Source organism: Nicotiana tabacum, chromosome 13 (assembly GCF_000715075.1).
Source record: "Nicotiana tabacum cultivar K326 chromosome 13, ASM71507v2, whole genome shotgun sequence".
NCBI lineage: Eukaryota > Viridiplantae > Streptophyta > Magnoliopsida > Solanales > Solanaceae > Nicotiana > Nicotiana tabacum.
The window spans coordinates 46612940-46634905 of NC_134092.1; the positions used below are offsets into that span (position 1 = coordinate 46612940).

At 37.8% G+C, this 21966-nt stretch overlaps 1 non-coding gene across 1 annotated transcript; it reads left to right on the plus strand.

The window, feature by feature from the left end:
• The first annotated feature begins 4574 nt into the window (after positions 1-4574).
• LOC142168446 (small nucleolar RNA R71) lies at positions 4575-4681 on the plus strand. The gene has a single exon (XR_012698308.1). It is a non-coding gene; the product is annotated as a small nucleolar RNA R71 (small nucleolar RNA).
• The last annotated feature ends 17285 nt before the right edge of the window (positions 4682-21966 follow it).

Consider the following 21966-nt stretch of genomic DNA (forward strand, 5'->3'; position numbering starts at 1 on the left):
GACAATTGAACAAAATTAAGCAAAGAAGATATCAATAGGAGAAAATAGGGGTTGATTGGATAGGTACAAGATAATTGTCCGAGATTTAACTCTCGTTAATTCACTTCTAATGTTTAAGGGAGTCTCTCGAATTCACTCAATTATTAGTCCAAACTTTTAGTAGAAACTCCTCTCTCGATTAAGTCTCAACCTCACAATATGAACCAATTTATGCTCGGTGAAGATATGCATGAATTTGTAGTGGACTGGTATTTAGGAGAACCTCTTTTGATTATCCTCCTAACTATGTCTAAACAATAATTCAACTAGCCTCTTTCGATTAATAAGAAAAATGAATGAATTCAACCAACAAGATGATGCAAAAACATCACAAGTTATGCCTCTCTCGATTACATAAACATGTGAATATAGATGCAATAATTAAATCACCCAAAACAATTCAATACATAAAAACCAGAGTTAATATCCACAAACAATCATCAAAACACCAAATCCATCAATCCCTAAAGAGAACTACTCCATAGATATGGAGAAATTTATCACAAATATAAAGAAAAGCATTAAACGATCCAAACTCTTGTCTGGAGTGAGGATTGAATGATGAATTCCTTGTGCTTTGGCTTCTCCACCTTCTCTCTAGCCTCCTTAGGTCTTAGATGTGTCAAAAGTCCAGAAAATACCATTTTTCATTTATCTATACCAAGTAGGGTCGGGCGCAAACGAAATCACCATTTCCTAGCCGAAATAGGAAAACTTGCAAACTTATTGTATTTCATGCGTCGCCCTGTGTGTAGCAGGGTGTGTAGCATTAGTGATTTTTCCTGACAGACCACAAAAACCCAGTCTCTCAAGTTTGCTATTTTTTGACAGATTTTTACACTGATGCGTCACACTGTGCATTTTTTCAGCAGATTATTCTTCTTTGAATTTTGACGCCCAGAAGTGATCCTCGACACCTGAACACGATTCCGGCTTATTCCTTTGGGCTTTTACTCAGACTTCAAAGCTCCAATTAGCTCGAATTAGTTCCATAACATCTACATAGCTCAGAATCACTCCTACAAGGCATAAAACACACAATTAGTGTAAAACACTAGCAATTAACGCTCAAACTCAATTAAAATACAATAAATTGGAATGTAATAAGAGACTAAAACACAAGATTATAGCCTACCATCAATACCCCACACTTAAACCATTGCTCGTCCTCGAGAAATCACACCACACTTTATATAGACACAACCTTACTAAGCAACTTTCCTAACTCATTACACCAAGAATATTTAAAATAGACTGAGCACAATCGTGTAACATCTTCACCTCAAGAATCGACTCAAAAGCACCATGCATTATTTATAACTCACTCACTTACTCTAATATAGAGGTCAACAACATTGCCTTTCCTCCATGAATCAACTGCCTTCACAATAATAGAGAGTAGTTCCACACACAATAAAAGTTAAGAATAATTAGGAACTCAAGATAGAAAGAATTTACTCAGAAACAACATTCATATGCCACAAAAGATGCACCATAGGCTTGCCCGTAGTGTACTACTCAACTAATCGAGCCCATTCAGTCAAGGATCAAATAGGACTTTCATGGGTTGTAATGTAAGTTGCGGGACGGGTAGGATACATTTAGATATAAGAGTGACTACATCTCCCTAAGCACTTTAATACATACATTTCATTGTTCAAAACCCCACACTTATGTCAAACCATAACTCTACCTTCACATCAATATACATTAACTCCCAACTACTTTAAGCACAATTACATCAAGCTTCACCACTATCAAGGAATATTTTACACAATCATACAATTAATTTTTTTATCTTTTTCTTTTTCAATTCAAGTGGCTTTTATTTTTTCAAAACAGTGCACCTTTTTTCTTATCTCAATAGGTCCACTCGAAAGCCTAACCAACACCTCATACTTTAACTTTTACAAAATTCATACCAAATTCAAGTGTTCACAAGAGGTAAATGTTTCAAATAGATGGTCAATTCAAACAAATGGGTAAGGCTTGTAATGTGGTTTCCAAAAGAAACAGGATTACAGGCTCAACAGGGTTAACTAAGATACATAACAATTAGGTGGGTAAAAGCATAAAACTGGCTCAATAATGAAATGCCTATATCACTTCCCAGACTGAACAAAACTACTGTTTCGCTTTGCAGATACACGGGGCAAGTTCTAGACATTAAAGGCAATGCACAGAATAACACAAAAACCTCACACACACATGGCACATAACTCACTCAAGATTCGATGATCAAGACTCTCTAGTCAGAGTAGTTAAGCAAAGTTAAACTTATACAATATAAGGTGCTTGAGCAAGAGTCAAAACTTGAGCCTAAGCGTCACAACTAAAGCACTCACTATTCTCAAGGCATAATAAAGTCAAGAGACATTGCTTCCAATTCAAATCATAGCACATGGTTTCCTACTTCTAAAAATAAAAACTAACTACACCCGGTTCAAACAAAACCCTTGAAAAAGAATTATGTCACAAAGAAAAACCAAGGGGGAATTATTACACTACCTAAAAAAAAATTGTCTTTTTCTTTCGACTTAAATCCTTCAAGAAACCTTTCGAATGATATCCATCGTCGGGAAACGTCAAAAATTTTAAAAGTTTTTATGTTTTTGTTTTTTAGTTTTAAAAAACTAAAACTAAAACTAACATACATACAACATAAAACATATAATTATCCCCTACCCCACACTTCAAGTTGTGGCATGTCCCTATGAAACACAATTAAAAATTATAAGGTAGAGGAAACTTCCATGAATATCTAGTCGGGGTCTGAGTCGAAGTCGGGCTCCATTCCACGCGCCCGAACCAGTGCACACATCCATACAGACAGCTTATTCTCAGCCTTTTTTGGGGTACACCCCACACTTATCTTTTTCACTCATTGTAACCTTTTCTTTCGAACTCTTTACTTTCCATTTAATAGTTGCAGATGGCTTCTCCTTTTTAACCCCGTTTCTACATTCATCTCAAAAGTTACAGTCACCTCCCCCACTCTAAGCGTGAGTTTTCTATCATGTATGTCTAATATTTCTCTACCCGTTGCTAAGAATGGTCTTCCTAAAATTAGAGGGACCTCCTTATTCTCCTCCATATTTAATACAATAAAGTCCACATAAAATACAAACTTATCTACCCGCACTAAAACATCTTCCACTATCTCCTCGGGTATCAGAGTTGTTTGGTCAGCTAGTTGCAAAGACATTGGTGCCGACCTTATCTATCCAACCTCACTCTCCAACTTCCTATAAATAGACAAAGGCATTAAATTAATTGAGGCACCAGAATCACATAAAGATTTATCAAATTTAATAGAGCCTAAAGAGCAAGGTATAGTAAAACTCCCTGGATTTCCACATTTTTGTGGTAGTTTATTTTAGAAGATAGCACTGCAATGCTCTGTGAGTTTGACAACTGATGTCTCCTCAACCTTCCTTTTCTTTGTAAGGATCTTCTTCAAGAATTTTGCATAAGCTGGCATTTGGGAGAGCACCTCTGTGAATGGCAAACTTACATTAACCTGTCTTAGCATATATAGGAGCCTCTCAAATTGTTTATCAAGCTTCTCTCTATAAAACTTTTGGGGAAAAGGTAAAGCAGGCATGTGCTTGCTCTCTTCATTAGATTCATCCCTTCTCGAAGTGTCCTATTTCTTCTTCTTGTCAGCTCCCTTCTTTCCTGTCTTCTATTTATCAACTTCATTTTTCAGCTTCTCCCTAATTTCTTTTTCAGGCACACTCTCTTTTTGGACCGGAGTGGTCTCTTCCAACACTTGCCCGCTTCTCAGAGTTACAACATTTACAGTTTATTTGGGGTTCCTTTCAGTGTCAGCTGGCAAAGTACCTGGGATCCTCTAAGACAATATGGTGGCAATTTGTCCCACTTTCTTCTCCAAATTTTGCAACCTTGTGCCAAGTTCTTTGATAGTTGAACCATGAGCATCTAATCTATCATTTGTCTTGACAATGAAGGACTTCATTAGATCTTCTAACCCAGACTGAATTGGTTGTTGAGGGTGAAACTGCTGCCTTTGCTGATTTTGGAAAACAGACGCCCCTTGTCCCTGAGGTCTGGCGTTATTTTGTTGCCATGCATTTGTTGTACCTCCTAGTGAACTCCATGATAAAATGGGGTGCCTCTGACCCATTGCATTAAAGTTGTAATTTCCAACAACATTAACTTCCTCAGTTGTGGCTTGACACGCATGAGTAGGGTGTCCTATTCCACAAATATCACATGTTGTATGAGTCTCACTCTGTATTGAGCCTTAGGTCAGCTTCCTTTTCTCCTTTGCCATAGCATCAAGTTGTACCTACACAGATGTGTTAGCATCAACCGGGTGAACACTATTCACCCGTCTTCTTTCAGCACTTTCAGAGGGCCACTAATTTGCATCTTCAGATAATTCATCGAGAATGGTGGCTATCTCCTCTGGTGTCTTCTTTATTAACGGACCTCGAGCTGCAATTTTTAACGTTCTGCGTGAGGCCGGTGTCAACCGATCCCAAAAATCCTGGAGTTGCATCCAGAGTTCAATACCACTGTGTTGACACTTTCTGACGATCTCCTTGAACCTCTCCCAAGCTTTAAAAACTGTTTCATTATCTTTCTGGCAGAAGTTATGGATCTCTCTTCTAAACTTGCCCGTTTTAGCTGAGGAGAAATGTTTGTCAAGAAATTTTCTGGTCATCTCCTCCCATGTTCGAATTGATCCTTGAGGCAAGCTCCGAAGCCACTTCCTCGCATCATCTTTTAGTGTGAAGGGGAATGCCCTTAGATAAACTGCATCTTGTGAAACACCATTATATTGGAAGGTGTTCATGATCTCCTCGAAGTCCATTAGATGATTTTTTGGATCTTCGTTCATCTTTTCTCTAAAGACACATCAGTTTTGCAGAGTTTGAAGCAACCCTTGCTTCAATTCGAAAGTGTTTGATGCAACTGTAGGTGGTCGAATGCTTGACAAACCTTGGTTGTAGACCAGTCTAGATTAATCACCAAATGGTCTCCGAGCATTGGGATCTATGTTTCTAAACTGACCTACACCCACGGGTTGATTTTGATTAAGTTTATGACCCCTATCTTCTTCATAAATACGTTGTGCATCTCTAAAACCTGCTTCTTCAGCATCTCGTGCCACTTTTTCTCTTTGTTGGGCTGCCTCTCTCGCATCCAAGTCCACATTATCTTTACCATTTCTGGCCATATCTTTGGTTGAGGATTGCCCAACCTTTTCTAATGTCTCGGTGAGATTTTTTTCCTTCTTCAGCTGTTGCAGTTGTTTTTCTATTTCTGGCCCGTATGGTAGCAATTCTTTCCCAAAAGATCAAGTCATGCACCAATCTAACACGTAACATGCGCACAGTAAAAGAACACCAACCGTAAAAAGGGAAAAACAAAATAAAACAAAAAGAACAAATTCCTGAATTAGCACTACAAACTATTTCAAATACTATTGATTGCCAATCCTCAGTAACGATGCGAAAATTTGACGAGCTCAAAACACACACCTAAATATGCTCACTAGTCAAAGATAGTATAGAAATCGTATCCACATGGATTGGAGTTAAACAGTATTTTCGTAGCTTGTAGCTAGATTGCTATCCAAGATGATTAACAATTAAGATTATATGATTAAGAACTAAAATTAACTAAGACTCTAGATCTAATTGACTAATGACAATTGAACAAATTAAGCAAAGAAGATATCAATAGAAGAAAATAGGGGTTGATTGGATAGGTGCAAGATAATTATCTGAGATTTAACTCTCTTTAATTCACTTCTAATGTTTAAGCGAGTCTCTCGAATTCACTCAATTATTAGGTAAAATGTTTAGTAAAAACTCCTCTCTCGATTAAGTCTCAACCTCACAATATGAACCAATTTATGCTCGGTGAAGATATGCACGAATTCGTAGTGGACTGGTATTTAGGAGAACCTCTTTCGATTATCCTCCTAACTATGTCTAAACAATAATTCAACTAGCCTCTTTCGATTAATAAGAAGAATGAATGAATTCAACCAACAAGATGATGCAAAAACATCATAAGTTATGCCTCTCTCGATTTACATGAACATGTGAATATAGATGCAATAATTAAATCACCAAAAATAATTCAATACATAAAAACTAGAGTTAATATCCACAAACAATCATCAAAACACCAAATCCATCAATCCCTAAAGAGAACTACTCCATAGATATGGAGTAATTCATCACAAATATAAAAAAAATCATTAAACGATCCAAACTCTTGTCTGGAGTGAAGATTGAATGATGAATTCTTTGTGCTTTGGCTTTTCCACCTTCTCTCTAGCCTCCTTAGGTCTTAGATGTGTCAAAAGTCCAGAAAATACCATTTTTCCATTTATTTATATATGAAGTAGGGTCGGGCATAAATGAAATCACCCTTTCCTAGCCGAAATAGGAAAACTTGCAAACTTATTGTATTTCATGCGTCACACTGTGTGTAGCAGGGTGCGTAGCATTAGTTCTTTTTCATGATAGACCCCAAAAACCCAGTCTCTAAAGTTTGCTATTTTCTGACAGATCTTTACACTGATGCGACACACTGTGCATTTTTCAGCAGATTATTCTTCTTTGAATTTTGATGCCGGCTTATTGCTTTGGGCTTTTACTCAGACTTCAAAGCTACAATTAGCTCGAATTAGTTCCATAACATCTACATAGCTCAGAATCACTCCTACAAGGCATAAAACACACAATTAGTGCAAAAAACTAGCAATTAACGCTCAAACTCAATTAAAGTGCAGTAAATTGGAATGTAATAAGCGACTAAAACACAATATTATAGCCTACCATCAGGCTAGAAACGAAAATATTTTATTTTTAAGTGACAAGCACATCTATGAGCAAGCAAGAAACGCCTACGTCATCTCCTAGACTAGCACACTTAATGATTTCGCTTCGAATAACACACGGAGCAAGTTTTAGACTACACAGGATAGCACAGAATAACACAAATCCTCACACACACACATTGCACATGACTCAATCAAGACAGTTCTGTTCAACTCTCAAGTCAAGAAAGCACATATAATTGAGAAAGTTTTAAGAAATAATGAACTATGTGACATACAAGTCAAACAACTGAGCACAAGCGTAATAGAGTAGGCTATTTATTTTACTTAGGCATCACAATTAAAATCAAATATAACATGAAGACAGAGCGCATGCCATAGCCTAATGTGCCATCACCAAACATGTCATAGGTGTCTAGAGCAACTTAGTTTTCTTCCTATCCAACTCCTAAAAAATTAAAATCAAAATACCTGGTTCAAGCTACACCCTTGGAAAAGAACCAGCGCCCAAAGAAAATCCAAGGGATACTACCTAACTATCCTAAAAAATAAAAGAAATATGTTTAGTGTTTTTAATCGAACCTTAATCCCTCAAGAAAGCTGTCCAAGAGATCCATCGTCCGAAAAAATCTGAGCTTTTTCTATTTTTTTAAAAGTCTACTACTCTAAACTAGACTACTTCTAACTACGGGTTTTATAAAAAAAAACTAATATGAAAAACAAGCTTTTATACAATTACACTCAGAAATTAGTTCCCCCACCCCACATTTATATCATGCATAGTCCTCGATGCATGGATCACATAGAAAGATATTAAAACAATGATGAGAAATACTCCATGAGAGGTCAAAGGCCGAAGTAATAGCAGCTAACGGGGTACTCAAACTTCTACCAAGGATGGTCCTTTGTGCGCGTACCTTACACTAGTTCCAACCATCTGGCTCGCTTTTGTACACTTTCAGTGGCTTTTCTTCCTATGCTCATAATCCTAAAAAATAAAAATAAATAGTACAACAATAATATAAAATATAAAATAAACAGACATAAAAGAAAGTAGTAAAGCTGGGTTGCCTCCCAACAAGCGCCTAATTTATAGTCGCGGCACGACTTGAACCACTTTTTGCCTCCACCTCGAACTTATGAATTGTACCCCTAACAGAGGATCCAGTCTACGGATGTGCTCTTTTGGTGGGGCTACAAAGATAACCAGGCCAAGTAATACATTTTTCACTCTGCACTTCTTGGCCTCTAGATGAGGAATGTAATTTTGTCTTTCTGGCACAATAAATATCAAAATGTGAGCACCTTGTTCCTCATTCGTTGACTCCTCAGATGACTCGATTTTTATGTCATCATCCAAAAACAATGTCGAAAAATGTATGGAATGAGGACTAATACACCCAAACTCTAGAATTGCATCGCTATTTACACCCTAATATGTACACACACCAGAGTCTTCAAGTGCTACATTATCTACTTTCTCGCATGACTCTAGTGTATTTTCTCAACATGGGCATCAGCAACAAAAATATGATTAAATGATTGAATCTCCACTTTTAGATCCTCAATTTGGTGTATAAGCTCCTTTTCAACTTCACACAACTCAAGGCGTCAGACACAACAACATTTGCATTCAATTGAGCTTCCAAATCATGAATAGCAGTGCCAAATTGTTCAATCTTTTGTCCTGGTTCAGCTCTTTCTTCTATAAATATCTCATCCAAGTTGCAATTTTCTCTCATTGATCCTCATATATTTCTAATCTTTCAGCTTGTTCCACTAGCCATATATGGCTCAAAATCTCCATTTTTTCAATATTGTCCTCTTACTGGAACTCGCTCTCTTCATTAAATTCTTCCATATTGGCCTTCAATCTTGTGATTACTACCCTTATTCTTTTCATATCTTTCTTTATTTCATCTTGTTTCTCTGCTACTTGCCTCAAAATATCCCTAATATATGCATTATGTTCTATATCCTGCACTTCATTGCTTCTATCAAACTCACAAACATTATTAGAAAGATTATAACAATGGCGCGAACAAGGATAAAAAGAATAAGGACAACCATCCCAATAGCCACCTTGACCACCATATATATTACAAATATTTCACTTAAAGGATTTAGATTGCGCGCACAACTCGGTCCCGAGAATATTCTGATAATGTTTCCATCAGTGGGGTCCTACACAATGTAGACAAGGATCATCAAAGTAAGAATAATCATCATTCGAACAATTTTCATTCCAACATGCCTTGTTAAGATAAGTAACAAACTACTACAATAAACAAACAAAATATATAAAAATAACTTGAACAGATAAAAAGTAAAATTCTCATCTAGAAAAATAGCTAATTTTAAGTCCCCGGCAACAGCGCCAAAAATATGTTGGGTCCAAACGTACACACAAGTATACGCAGTCGACAAGTAATAAAGTGATAAGAAAGTATCGTTCCCACGAGGATTTATGATCAACTATTGTCCAATCCAAGCTATTTATAAATTTAATGCTCAAGTGAGTGTGAAGAAGATGATTGTTATTTTTGTAAAATAAATTACTACGCACTAATGAGCAAGCAAGAAAATAATATCGCAAGTAAAGCAAGCAAACACTTAGAAAGAATTCAATGAGATGGGGATATTCCAGGGTTATGGGATTAACGTTTCTCCTATTGCGTTTTCCGGTTGATGTAATCACTTGACTTATCTAATCTGTTGAGTAGTAGGGTTTATTATGTTCGAGAAGTTATTTCGAGGCTTCGCTCGCCTATTCAAGCCAACCGAAGATTATATGTCTATAGAATCAAACTTGACAAGAACGCATGTATATTTCCTGCAAAAATAACCAAGTAAGGCAACTAGAATATGTCTATCCTAATTGCGAATCTATTCTCCGATGCCCAGATTCAAGAACTTACTCTATTCAATCCTATATGAAATCTATAGTTCCCATTTTTGAGTTCAACTATAAATTCATAGATAGTACACTATTGTTAGCTACGCAATAGAATAATTAAGCGCAAGATTAAATAAATAAATTAATATAATAGAATCAAGCTACACAATCAACCGTCAAATTGCAATAGTCAAACATGACCCATAATCCAGCAGAATAATGAGGTTCTTAGCCATTCATGTTCATGACAATAATCAGAATATTATTTTTAAACATAAAAGCTATGAATACTAGATGAAGGATGGACGAATTGATGAATTTCGTGCTCCCGAGTGTTCCGTACTTGTGTTTTTCTCTCAAATTGGCGTCTACCCTTTCAAAATAGGTTTAGAATTGATTTTATATGAGTTGGTGGCATCTTGGGTCAAAATAACCAAGTCTCGGGTGAAATAGGACAAGTTCATGTCACCAGCGCCCAGGGTAGCGTGGGGCGCTAGCCCTGGCGCTGTGAAATATTATGGAATGATTTTTGTGCCACAACCCCAATCTAGCCTGGGCGCTACTTTGTGGAATTTTTTCTATTTCATCCCCTTTTTGCTTCAAATCACGCACCTTCATCCCACATTATCTCCAGATGATTCCTACTTATAAAAATACCACGAATTAGCACAAATTATTACATTACACATCTGACATTTACGAAACATGGGTAAAATGCGAGGCAGTATGCATACAAATATACATGCTTTAAGCCGAATAACAGTTTGCCTACAACAACAGCTACCAATCGAGTATTCAGATGGCTCCTTATGAGGCCTTATACGACAAGCTATATTGTTCTCCAGTTGGTTGGTTTGAGCTGGGAGAGGCTAGGTTATTCAGTACTGATTTGGTTTAGGATGCCTTAGAGAAAGTCAAGTTGATTTAGGATCGGCTTCGTAGAACATAGTCTGTACAGAAGAGTTATGCAGATCCAAAAGTTTGGTTCGTGATGTTGCATATATGGTGTGAGAGAAGGTATTTCTCAGTGTTTTGCCCATGAAAGGTGTGATGAGGTTCGGGAAGAAGGGCAAGTTGAACCCTCAATATATTGGCCCTTTTGATATGCTTGAAAGAATTGGAGAGGTGGCCTACAAGCTTCCATTACCACCTAGTCTATCAGGTATTCACCCAGTGTTTCATGTCTCTATGCTTCAGAAGTATTATGGTGATCCGTCTCATGTTGTGGATTCAGCACAGTTCGGTTAAATGCAGATTTGACATATGATGTGGAGTCGGTGGTCATTTAGATCGGCATGTTTGAAAGTTGAGATCAAAGAATATAGCTTCAGTGAAAGTTCAGTAGAGAGGCTAGCCAGTCGAGGAGGCTACTTGGGAGACCGAGTGGGGGATGCAGAGTAGATTTCCATGCCTATTTGAGACTCCAGGTATGATTCTAGATCCATTCGAGGATGCACGTTTGTTTAAGATAGGGAGAATATAATGACCCGGTCAGTTGTTTTGTGTATTGTAGCTCGTTCCCCCATTTATCAATTTTTCTATGATTAATTATGGTTATGTGACTTTCCAGGGTGGTTGGTTTGATTCCGGGGAGGTTTCAGAGTGAATTGTGACACTTGGTCCCAAGGTTAGAAGCTTACGTTGAAAGAGTTGACCGGACTTTGACTTTTGTTTAGATGACTTTGGAATGGAGTTTCGATTATTTTGATAGCTTCGTATGGTGAATTTGGACTTAGGAGTATATCCGGATATTGATTTGGAGGTCTGTATGTCGTTTTGGCTTGAATTGGCGAAAGTTGGAAAGTTAAAGGTTTTGAAGGTTGAGAAGTTTGACCGAGAGATGGCTCTGTTGTTATCAGGTTCGAATTTCGGTTCCCGGAGTTGAAATAGGTATGTTGTGTCACTTATGACTTGTTTGCAAAATGTGAGGTCTTTTAGAGTTGGTTTGGTATGTTTTCGACAAGTTTTAGAAGTTGGAAGTTCAATAGTTTATTAGGCTTGGATTGGGATATAATTCTTGATTTCGATGTTGTTTGATGTGATTTAAGTCTTCGACTAAGTTCGTTTCATATTTTAGGACCTTTTGGTATGGTTGGATGGGGTCCCGGGGGCCTCAGGTGTGATTCGGATCAAATTTGCCATCATTTTGGACTTGTTGGACTACTGATTTTCTTGTATCTGGTTTCCTTATACTTGATCGCGGGGGAAGGGCCGCGATCGCAAAGTGTATTTTTGTGAATGGGGGTAGTGTTTCATCTTGTTCACGAGACTGGGTATGCATTTGCGTAGTTTGAGGCGGGTTGTTCATCGCAAACGCATAAAGAGTATCGCGTTCGCTTAGAAGGGATGTAAGCTCAGGGGTGGCAGTTGTTTATTCATCGCGGTCGTGAGGATTGTATCGCAGTCGCGTAGATTTAAGGTGTTTAGTCACCGCGTTCACGGCTGTTGGTTTGAGTTTGCATAGAGTATTTTTTAGGGCAGTATTTTTGTTCTTTGATATCGCGAAGAGGAACATCTGGGCAGCAGATTATGAAAAATGGAGCTTTGAAAGTCAATTTGAGTCCGAATTGGATGATTTTGGTATGGTTGGACTCATAATTGAATGTGTGTTCGGAATTTATAAATTTTGTCGGGTTCCGAGTTGTGAGCCCGTGGTTGACCTTTTTGGTTGACTTTATTGATTTTGACAAAGACCTAAATTTTATTATTTGACGTTGTTTCCTACGGTGTTATTTGTTGATATTGAGTTATTTGTGACTAGATTTGAGTCCTTTGAAGGCCGATACGCATGTGAAGGCTTGTTGGAGTTGTGATTTGCACGTTTTGAGGTAAGTAACACTTCTAAACTTGGATTTGAGGGTGTTTAACCTTGAGAAGTACGTGATGTAAAAGATATTGGGGTGACGTATGTGCTAAGAGATGAGCATGTGTGCGTGCAGTGGCGTGTTCATGCTTTGGGGAAGGCCTTTAGGCTATTACCGGGCTTGATTTGACATCATCTCATGTTATCCCCACGTTCCCTCTCCATGTTTGATTATTTGGAACTGTGAATCATGTTAGACAACATGTCTAGACTATGTGCTAACTGTTTGAGACTTGATATGGCTATTCTTGTTATTTCTGAGTTATATTCCTTATTTGCACACATGTTCTAAATCATGATACTATATTCGTGTATGATATCTCTGTCTCAGTACTTTTTATTTGATTCCTCATATGTTGTTGATACTGCTTAAGGGTAAAACTGATTAATTGAGCAATTGGGATGTGTTCATCTAAGACTTGAACGGTAAATGACTGAGTTTGGGCCTTAGAGCCGGTTTGGTACTGATTTTGAGGTGACGCGTACACCAGACCCATATTGGGCTAAGTGTTATTGCTTTGGGGCGACACGTGCACCATGCCTCATCACTGGACTAAATTATTATTATTAGCGCTTGGGCAGGATCCACCCCTTCGCAGTCTGACATGCTAGCAGTGGGCGCAGGAACAATGTTTCATGCACGTACTTGATGTTGGGTAGTTATGCCAGGCACCCGTACATTCCTAAGTGTAAATATTCTTGATGGATCTATTGTGATACTGTTGACTGACACGTATACTTGACATGTAGGTATAGATATGTACTTTCCTCATGCTAACTAATAATTGACCTACTTTATCTGTCTTGGGCTTTAAACTGTTATACTTGAAAGCATGATTAAATTTCTGAAATGAGAACGAGTTGTACTTGATATCATTGAACTGTTGTTCCTGCGGTTTATCCTCTATGTTCTAAATTGTATCGGTTATTGGTATTGGTATTTGACTAATTTTCTGAGCTCGTCACTACTTGCAACCCAAGGTTAGTGTTGTTACTTATTGAGTACATTGGATTAGTTGTACTCATACTACACTATGCACTTTGTGTGTAGATCCAGGTAAATTCGGTCGAGGTGACTTTTATGCTTGAGTTGTGCCATCGTTTTGGGAGACTACGAGGTAGCTACCATATCATCCGCAGTCCTTGAAGTTCTCTTCCTGTTATCTTTATCATTATTGTTCTTATATTCAGACAGTTGTATTAGAGGATTTTGTTTGTACCTTGTTATTCAGTAGTGCTTGTGCACTCGTTGACACCAGATTTTGGAGTTGGTTGTAGTAGCATTTTGACATTATTCTCAAATATTTTTATGGTATTCTTCCACTATTGAGTTATTAGACCATGTTATTTAATTTTCATTGATATAATATGACTGTTGGCTTACCTAGCGGGTTGGGTTGGGTTATGAGCCATCATGACTTATGGATTTTTGGTCGTGACATGAATCCTACTAACCAAATGTCAAACCTAACATCATGACACGATACATGAGTATGTATAACGATCCGATCATTCATTTTATGTATTTGAGCCTCATTCCCTTATTTGATACTTCCCGTATGCGTCTTTGTTGTTTTGAGACATGGAAAATAGTTGATTTGGTTTCGGAAATATTTTAGAGTAAATCGGAACACTTTAGTCCAAGAATGGAAGCTTAAGTTATAAGAGTTGACCAAGACTTGAATTTTATGTAAACGACCTCGTAATAGTGATTTGATGGTTCCAATAGCTTTGTTTGGTAATTTTGGACTTGGATGCATGCCCGGATTTTGCATTTGGAGGTTCCTAGGTTGATTTTCTCTATTTGGCTAAAATTGGAATTTTGAGGGTTTGGAAGGTTCATAGGTTTGACCGGGAGTTGACTTTGAAGCTATTGGGGTCGAATTATTATTTTGAAAGTTGGAATAGGTTTTTAATATTATTTTGGATTTGTGTGCAAAAGTTTGGTATTATTTATAGGTGATTAGACGTGGTTCGGCATGAGTTTTGAAAGTTGGAAGTTTGATTAGTTCATTAAGATTGAATTAACATGTGATTTGTGGTTTTGATATTATTTTGTGTCATTTGAACCTCGAGTAGGTCCGTGTTATATTTTGGGACCGATCTGTGACATTGGACGGGGTCATGAAGGGCTCGGGTGAGTTTCAGATGGATTTCGGATTATTTTAGAGCTAGTTGGCAGTTCATGTCTGGTGTTTTCGCACTTGCGAAGTTTTGGTCTGCAGGTGCGAGTCCGTAAAAGCGCACATGAGGACACAGAAATGAGGTTCTAGCTAGAAGGGGAGGTCTGCATATGAGAGATCTTGTGCGCATGTGCGCTTGTGCATGGTGTTTGTCCGCATGAGCGAAATCACATAAGCAGAGGAAGGTCCGCAGTTGCGAGAGGTTAGGGGTTTAAGTGAAACTCCCAGAAGTATTTTGGTCGCAAAAGCGGTAGTAGATTTGGTCGCAGAAGCAAAAGTACCGGGCAGATTTTAAGATCGGGGTTTGGCTTCATTTTATCATATTTTGAGATTGGGAGCTCGGATTAGGGCTATTTTTAGGCAATTTTCACCCACTAGGATAAGGTAAGGGTTCTTGACTTGGATTTGAATATTATTTGTGATTTCTTTGTTTTTTGTTTTCTGGTGATGAAATCTAAGAGAGAAATTGGGATTTTTGTAAGAAATTTTGGAGAGTGATTATTTGAGATTTGGACCCCGATTTGAATTCAGATTTGGATGAAACTAGTAATATGCACTCGTGTTGGAATGGATGATCAGGATTTATGACTTTGGTCAGGTTTCAAGAGGCGGGCTCGAGAAGACGTTTTGGTTGACATCTTGCCATTTGATAAAGATTGGAGCTTTATTACTTGGAATCGATTCCTATATCAATGCTTGATGTTATTGAATGGCTTATGGCTAGATTTAACCCATTCGAAGGCCGATTGTAACGATCCGGCCGGTCCGTGGTTATGTGATTTGTCGTTATGTTCTCCAATTTATTGCTTCTTCTATGTTCACTTGTGGTTATGTGATTTATCGGGGTGGTTGGATTTGGTTTCGCTATGGTTTCAGAGCGAATTGGGATACATAGTCCCAAAGTTGAAGCTTAAGTTGAAAAGAGTTGACTGGAGTTTAACATTTATATAAACCACCCCGGAATAAAGTTTCCATGGTTCTGATAACTTTGTATGCTGATTTTAGACTTAGGTGTGTTCCCGAATTTGGATTTGGAGGTCCATAGGTTGGTTTGATGTTCTTTCGCGAAAGTTGGAAGTTTAAGGTATACAATGTTGGAAAGTTTGACCGAGAGTTCACTTTCTTAATATCAGGTTCCGATTTTGGCTTTGGAAGTTTGAATAGGTTCGTTGTGTCATTTGGGACTTGCATGCAAAATTTGAGGTCATTCAGAGTTGATTTAATATGGTTCGGCATGAGTTTTAGAAGTTGGAAGTTCATTAGTTATATTAGGCTTGATTTGAAGTGCGATTCATGGTTTTGGTGTTGTTTGATATTATTTGAGGCTTCAAGTGAGTTTGTATTATGTTACAGGACTTGTTAGTAAGTTTGTATAGGGCCCCGGGGGCCTCGGGTGTGCTTCAGATTGAATTCGAATTCATTTTGGACTTGGTGTTATTGCTGAAGCTTTAGGGCTTCTAGTGTTTTCGCATCTGCGACCGGAATGTCGTAGATGCGGAGTAATAGATGTGTCTCATGTAGCGCAGGTGCAGGAATGTCTTGGCCAGGGGAGTTTCGCAGATGCACGTAGGATTCCACAGAAGCGTATGCGCTTTTGTGAGGTAAGGTCCGCAGGAGCGAAATGTTGCTGATGGAGTTGGGAGAGCAGAAGCGGAAAGTCTCCACAAGCGCAGATGCGCAGGTGTGGAATTAAGATTGCATAAGTTGTTGGTCGGTACTTTAGTGAATCTCAAATATGCGATAAAGTTACCGCAAATGCGGTATCGAATGTGCGAAGATCTTCATCGCAGATGCGATTCGACTGGCAGAATCATAAATTCTTTCGAGAGTTTGAGTGTTTTTCTCATTTTTGGACTTGTGGAACTCGGTCTAAAAGGTGAGGCTTGGAGTGCTTTTCATCCTAATTGAAGAGGTATCCTAATTGAAGAGGTAAGTGAAGTTTATTTGATTTTGGTATTAGATACTAACTGCCCATTGATTATTACACCTAATTTTCATGAATCTAAGATGTGATTTGGGGATTTTTGGACTATGTTATTGGAGAGTGAGATTTGATGATTTGAGGGTCGATTTGTTATTGAAATTGGATAAAATTAGTATGATTGGACTCGTAATTGAATGGGGGTACGGAATTTTTAAATTTGTCGGGTTTCGAGGGTACGGGCCCGAGGTGACTTTTTGGTTGACTTTCGAGTTGAGTTAAAGATCTTAGCTTTATCTTTTGGAATCGCTTCCTATGGCTTTTATTGATGGTAAAAAAGTTATTTTGACTAAATTCGGATCGTTCGGAGGTTGATTCCGGAGGGAAGGACTTCTTAGAGTATTGATTTGGTTGGCTTGAGGTAAGTATCTTACCTAAACTTGGTTAAGGAACTAGTTGCCTGAGTTATTTGTGATAGTTGCGTGCTATGGGTGCGGACATGTGTGGGGATTGAACCCATGTGCGAGCACCGGGGTATTTATCCATTATTGGGGTAGTGCTTACGCCATGTTAAGCCTTGTATTGACTGTTAAGCTTTCAGCAGTGATGTTTCTCATATTTGTTTCTCATATTTGTAACCTTGTTGTGAACTATTTGATCCATGTTTGAGCTTACATAGAGGCTAAATCCCTGAATGAACTTGATAATTGTTATTTCTGTGATGAAATTACAAATTTGAGCCATGGTAGCACAATTTACACATGCCTACACTTTAGCATGTGATTTATACCAGTCCAGGAGCATGAAATCTAATATTCAATCATCATATACATGTATTCTTGTATATTTGCTTCTGTGTAATATGATTTGGACTAGATGCATGTGACCACACAGGGCGGATTTTATTGTTATGCATGTGACCACGCCAGAAGGATTATGTTGTTATGCATGTGACCACGCAGGGTGGATTGTGTTGGATTTCATTTCAGTGCAGTTGGATGAGAATCTGGCTTATGAGGAGCAACAGGTAGCCATTTTTGATTGGCAGGTTTGAAAGCTGAGGTCAAAAAATATTACATCAGTGAAGAGGTCAACCGGTCGAGGAGGCGACATGGGATACCGAGCATGATATGCGGAGAAGATATCCTCATCTTTTTGATATCCTAGGTATGATTTTAATCTTGTTCGAGGATGAACTCATATCTTTAAGAGGGGGAGAATGTAATGACCCGGCCAGACATTTGGATAATTGAGCCCTATTTCGCTATTTAATGTTTCCCGTGTGCTTCTTTGTTGTGTTTGTGACTTGCGGGGATGGTTGGTTTAGTTTCAATAAGTTTGAAGTGAATTGGAATACTTAGTTTCATGGTTGGAAGCTTAAGTTATAAGAGTTGAGTAAGGTTTGAGTTTTAAATAAATTACCTCAGAAAGGTGATTTGATGATTCCAATAGGTTTGTATGGCAATTTTGGACTTGGGCATATCTCTAGATTAAGATTTGGAGGTTCCTAAGTTGAGTTGGCTCTATTTGGCGAAAGTTGAAAATTTAAAAGTTTGAAAGGTTCATAGATTTGACCGGGATTTGATTTTAAGGCTATCGGGGTCATATTGTTGTTCCGGATGTTGGAAAAGTTTTGTTAATGTCATTTGGTACATGTGTGTAAAATTTGGGATTATTCTGAGTTGGTTAGATGTAGTTTAGTATGTGTTTGGAAAGTTAGAAGTTTGTTTAGTTCATTAATCTTGATATGAAGTGCGATTTGTGGTTTTGATAATATTTTGTGTGATTTGAGACCTCGAGTAGGTCTGTGTTATGTTTCGGGACTGGTTGGTCAGATTGGCAGGGTTTTAAGGGCCTCGCATGAGTTTCAGATGGATTCCGGATCATTTTAGAGCTAGTTGGCAGTTCAGTCTGGTGTTTCCACATATATGAATTTTTTTCCTGCAGGTGCAAGTCCGCAGAAGTGGGCATGAGGATGCAGAAGCAAGGTTTTGGCTAGACAGGGAAGTGCGAAAATGTAGGGCCTTGTGCTCAAGTGTGCAGATGTGGTCTTTGTCCGCAGGAGCGGAATCGCAGAAGCGGAGGAAGTACCCTAAATGCGAGAGGTCGGGGGTTTAAATGTAACTCACAACTCGCAGAAGCGGGCATTTTGGTTGCAAAAGTGACGCCGTAGAAGCGGCAGATTTGGTTGCAAAAGCAAAAGCACTAGGCATATTTTAAGAGCAAGGGTTTGGCTTTAGAGCTCTGATTGAGGCGATGTTTGAGACGATTTTTACCCACTAGGATTGGGTAAGTATTCTTGACTTGGATTTAATTATTATTTATGATTTTATCCTTGATTTTATGTTTTGGTTGCTGAAATCTAAGAGAGAAATTGGGGATTTTGTAAGATCTTTTGGAAAGTGGTTATTTGGAATTTGAACCCCGACTTGAAGTCGGATTTGGATGAAACTAGTATATTTGGACTCGTGTTGGAATGGGTGATCAGAATTTGTAATTTTGGTTAGGTTCCTAGAGTCGGGCCCAGGTTGAATTTTTGCTATTTGATAAATATTGGACTTTTATTACTTGGAATCGATTCCTAAAGCATTGTTTGATTTTATTGAGTTATTTTTGGAAAGATTTGACTTGTTCGCAGGCGAATTCGAGAGGCAAGAACTTTTTGGAGTATTTAATTCTCACGCTTTAAGATAAGTATCTTGCCTAAACTTGACTTGAGGATATTTTTCCTGTAGATTTTGATGCTTGTTATGTGTTGGGGCTAATGCACGTACGTGGTGACGAGCGTATTTTGCGTACACTATGCTTATTCATGACTCGGGTAGACTTTAAGCTATTACATGCGATGTTTTGTTAACATCCCGTCGTTTAGCATGTTTTCTTTACTTGTATGACTACTTGGACTATTATTCATGCTAGGAATCGTATCTAGGCTATGTGCTTATCCGTTTGATACACGATAGTGCCTTTTAACTATGTTAAGTTGCTTGCCTTGATTGTAGTCATATATTTTAGTCATGATATTGTATACGCTTGTTATTTCACCATTTTTATATACTTCTTATTAGTTATCACACATGTTGGTTTCCTTACTCGAGTACCACGGATTTAAGTGGATTTGTAGCACGTTGGTATTAATTGTGCGGTATATTGATTTTGGATACTGTGAGATTCTGGCATATATTCAGCTGAGTGGATTAATGACTAATATGGGGTCATAGAGTCGTGATGATAATGATATTGAGGTGACGTGTACGTTAGACTCCCTATTAACTAAGTAGTATTGATATTGAGGTAACGCGTGTACCAAACCATTTGGGTTGGTTTACGATGATTGTTGACCTCCGGAGTAAGGTGATAACCCACAGTCTTTAGGCTCTGTGAGTGTAGGGACTTGGTATGTACTGAGTGAGGGGTTTCATCCCACGAACCCATGCAGTACTGAGAGTGTGCTTATTTGATGATTTCATTGTGAATTCGTGTGACATTGTTACTTGTCATGCAGGCATAGGGGGTATCTCTCTCATGCTAATTGAAATTCTATATCTTAAAATTGATGACTTAACTGAGTTGATTGTAAAATATGCCTATCTCCTGTTAATGTGAATAAGGTGAACTTATTATTTTTGAACTGTTTTCCCTATTTTTTCACTATATTGCTATTATTGTTATTGTTGATTTTTGAGAGTGCAATCTCGTTACTATCTTCAATCCGAGATTAGGCTTGATACTTACTGAGTACATAGGGTCAGTTGTACTTATACTATACTCTACACTTTATGTGCAAATCTAGGTGCTGCTGATAGAGCTTATTTTAAGAGAGTTGCACCAGTTCCCATTTGGTGATTTCAAGGCAGTTATGTTGTTTCCGTCTATAGGCCTTGCACTCATTTTCCTTACTTTTGTTATTACTATTTATGTGCGTCAGACAGTATTGTATTGTTATTTAGACAGTTGTACTTATTTATCCTATAGAGCTCATTTACTCGTTGGCACCCGATTTGGGATGGTATTAATTATTTAATTCAATTGAAGAATAAAATAGGATTGTTAGATAGTCCATAACCCTATATTGTTTTCATTCCATTGATAACATAAAAATCTGCTATTCTTTTGTCTGGTTCACTATCTGTTTTTTCTTTATTTTAATTAGTTTAGAATCAAATACTTCTTGGTTTAATTCTTGTTTAGATAATTGGGATAGTCTAGTTTAGTTAATAGTTAATCACAAGTCCTCGTGGGTTCGACATCCTACTTTTAAGTCACTTTATTACTTAACGATCGCATATACTTGTGTGTGCGTTTAACTACAATAAGTATTTGGTGCCGTTGTCGGGGACATAGAATTAGTTATGTTTAAGATTAGATTTTTACTTTTTATCTGTTCAAGTTATTTTTAATTTTTTTTGTTTATTGTAGTATTTTATTAGTTATCTTCACATGGCATGTTGTAATAAAAATTAGTTGCATGATGGATATTCTTATTATGATGATCCTTATTCATATGGTGGAGAACCCCATTGGTGGCAAAATTATCAGAATGTTCCCATGAGCGAGTTGTGCGTACAATCTCAATCCTATGAGTGGAATATTTGTAACATGTATGGTGGTCAAGGTGGCCATTGAGATGGTTGTCCTAACTATTTTTATCCTTCTTCGAGCCCTTATTACGATTTTAATAATATTTGTGAGTTTGATAAGAGCAACAATATGAAGGCCGTGGAACATGATGCTCATATAATGGATATGGTGAGGCAGATAGTGGAGCAAACACATGAATGCCAAAAGGAGATGGAAAATTTCAAGGAAACAATGAAGAGAATGAAGCCCCAAGTTGAAGAATGGGTTGAAACATTCAGTGATCAACAAGCTGCAGACTTAGTTAATATTCAGGAAGAGTCTCAAATTGAAGAAGAGAGCGAGTTTAATTAACAAGAAAATTTTGAAAAAGTGGAGATTTTGAGCCAAACTTGCCTAATGGAACAAGCTAAAAAAATTAGAGATATATGAGGCTCACGTGATGAAATTACAAATGGGATGAGGTTCTTTATAGAAGGAAGATCTGAACTAGGATAAGAGATCGAACAATTTGGCATTGTTAGTCACGAATTGGAAGCTCAATTGAGTGCAAAGATTGATGCGTCCAACACTCACCAAAATAGTTATGAGTTGTGTGACACTGAAAAGGAGTTTATACGCCAAATTGAGAAGCTAAAAATGGAGAGTCAATCATTCGACCAT